The sequence below is a fragment of the Mus caroli genome, chromosome 5 (assembly GCF_900094665.2).
Source record: "Mus caroli chromosome 5, CAROLI_EIJ_v1.1, whole genome shotgun sequence".
In the NCBI taxonomy this organism is placed as follows: domain Eukaryota; kingdom Metazoa; phylum Chordata; class Mammalia; order Rodentia; family Muridae; genus Mus; species Mus caroli.
In genome coordinates this window covers 9,210,847-9,213,860 of record NC_034574.1, presented here as the reverse complement: position 1 = coordinate 9,213,860, position 3,014 = coordinate 9,210,847, and the positions used below count along the sequence as shown (strand labels likewise).

Below are 3,014 nucleotides of genomic sequence, written 5' to 3'. Positions count from 1 at the left end.
AAATGTCAGGATAAGAAACAGGAATCAGCAGCAGTGGCACTACCTAGCAGAGACAGCCAGGCCTCAGCCTAGGCATGCATCAGCTGGAGGGACCAAGAATAACACAAGGTGCAAATTGTCCTCTGAGCCTCTCTCAGGGAATGGAAGATCATGGACGAAGACTCAAGATCCACAAGCACTGTACATCAAACACTATAGGCAAGCCTAGCTCAGCCTCTGTCACTGTCCCTCAAGTTCTATTTATATGCCTCTGTGGCCTCCCTTCCCCCCAGCCTGGAACCTGCCTGCTCAAGGGTGGAGCTACCGGCTCATTCGTCCTGCCACGCCTACCTACTGCTGGAACCTGCCTTTGCTGCCTGGAGGCACACACGTGTTCGTCCTGCTACTGGACCCTGAGTTACTTGGCGGGAAGTTGGGTTCCCTCCCCCTTCCTTTATAACTGGGTGTCTGAAATTAGTAAAATTGAGCCTTGATCAGAACTTGTTGTCCTGGCTCCATTCTTTTCTTCCGCCCCGTCTAGATTCCTCTCTTTTCAGCCTAAACTGCCATTCTCAGTTGAACCGTTCGTGTTGTGGACTGCGGGCAGGCCGCAACATGCCTCCAAATATTACATGTCCTTCACAGGAATTTCCTGGGCACCTGTCTCAGGTGACTTCATGTTGCTATTCAGCCCAAGTTCACAAAAGCTGCAAGCTGAGCAAGAGAAAATTTTGGTGCCATTGTCTCTATGGAGTCCAGAAAAATGCAGCTCAACTAAGCAATGTAAGGTGGACCAAAATATGAGTGTCTTTAGCAAAGAATCTTTCATCACCATCACATGTCCTTTTGCTTGCTTGCCTTAGCACAACATCCTCTCTCCTGTGTCTGCTACAGCTAAATCTTCTTCACCTCTTTGCCCCAGCAAAACACCAACCACCCAACTTTCCAAAGAAACCTTATGCTGCAGACCCTTTTTGGTCCCTGTCTGAGTAGAACGGGTCTCTGGTTGCAGGTGGACAAGGAGTCGGCGAGTGAATGACAAACAGATGCGACACACGAGATTGTGTAATTTTCTGAATGTAATTTTTCAAATTGAGCATCAAACTTTTTTTTTTAATACCAACTGGGGTTTTAATATAAATAAAACCAGTATAGAAAAACAAAAATCGTGTATGCCCAAACCAGGGACAAGTGGTGGGAAGAAGGGATCTTTGGTTCAGCCAGTTCTCCAAATAAAAACAAAAATTCATAGTAAGCTCTGTTATGTCAAACTGGGAACTGACTAAGGATAGCAGGGTTCAGTGGGGGAGGACAAGGTTCCTCACAATTAAAGTAGCACTTAGGTGTGACAGGGTCCTGTCCCAGCAGGGAAAGCTGTCACCAAGCCCTGGGCTGCCCAGGCCTGCTGGGCTGGGGGTTGGCACAGGCTCTGCTTAACCCATTTAAGGGTGCCTGTAGAAAGAAGGGGTCACTGCTTAACCATAGTACCTGCTTCAGCCCCAGGAGACCACAAGCTCGACCTAGGTTCACTCAGTGCCTCCAGCAGCTTTGCTGACACAGCGTCCTTGGCTACTTCATGCCCATCCTGCCAATCAGAGGCCATCACAACCCAAATGAGGCCGCTGAAAGGCACTGGATGCCCAGGGATCACGACCTGGTACCAGAAGCGATGCCAGTCAGCAGGCCCTGTTCCTAAACACTTGATCAGGAACACTGGGCTGCCTAGCTTCATCCGTTGACACAGCAGTTGCAGGGCAGCCCGAGCCCCTTGGGACCTCAGCTTCTCCCTGGTGTGAGTTAGTTGGCTGACATCTGGCCTGAGGTACCGCAGTGAGGGACCTGCAAGCTGCTGGCGGAAGTGCTGCTTTAAGTCTGGCTTGAGCCACTCCACAGCCACCTGCTCTCCACAGAGGCGTGACTGACCTTCTACCACGGCCCTTTTGGCCATGGCAGCAGATCGGCGCGTACTGAACTTGAGCAGTGCAATCTGAGAGGGCGCAGACCCACAGGGCTGGGAAGCAGCAGCAGCATCTCCTGCAGGCAGGGACCGATCAGTTGCAGGGTGAGCAGTAAGCTCGGCGGTTTAAGCTAAGAGGCAGCTGGTCCTCCGTCAGCTCGCACTTTTCGCACTCCTGGTGCTTTGGCACACCAGGAGATGGCAAGAAGGCCGCAGCTGGTGGTTGTGCAGCGTGGCAATGGCGGCCTGGGCACCGCGCCGCGAGCTGTAGCGCGCATAGGCAAAGCCGCGGTTCAAACCACTGAAGGTCATCATTAGGCAGAACTCATAGAGGCACCCCTGGAGCTGGAAGAGTGGGATTAGCTGGTGCACGTACACGTCCTGCAGAAGTCGTCTGATATACACCTCGGACCCTTATGGTGGCGGGCTGCCCACCCAGCCTGGGGATGGCCCTCCATACTTCCTTTGCCCGTTGACCTGCGCCAGGTGGATGCCAGTCTACCTTACCCACGCCTCCAGGGCTGCCTTGTTCTCTGGATTCACCCTCTCACACCATTGCTCGCACTCCCGTTTGGACTGCATAGCTCTTTCCAAAGTCTTGTAAGTGCCTCTTTAGACCTTCCTTCGGCTTCTGCCTCTCCAAACTTTTTATACAGAAGAAAATAGGGAAGTTAGGTGACACATCCGCAAGGTACAAATGTGGCTACCGGATGCTTAATGACTCTTACACAAAACAGAGGAATGTAAACACAAAGACTGGCAGGAACTGGGCAATAAAACAACGGAGACAAAGTCAGCTCTATCTAAGGTCAGCTATAGTCTTAGAAGCCAGGTGTGAGGTGTTTACACTCCTAGGGCAAGGACTTTCACACCCAAGTCATGGTTCTAATTAGGGAGTTCTGCTCTAGCTAACCATCTCATCAATAATGCAATACTTTAAAACCACAGCCTGATCTACTTCCTAAACCATTGTAAATTCCTGTATATGGGAGTGACTTGGCTTTTATTCTAAGTGATAGTGTGGGGGGACTTTCTACTAATAAGTAATATAGTCTGCCATACATAACTATAATAAGAA

The 3,014-nt window shown here is 50.6% G+C and overlaps 1 pseudogene; it reads right to left on the bottom strand.

Annotated features, from left to right (window-relative positions):
* Positions 1-1,447: 1,447 nt before the first annotated feature.
* On the bottom strand, positions 1,448-2,518 carry LOC110293848 (annotated as a pseudogene).
* Positions 2,519-3,014: the final 496 nt, after the last annotated feature.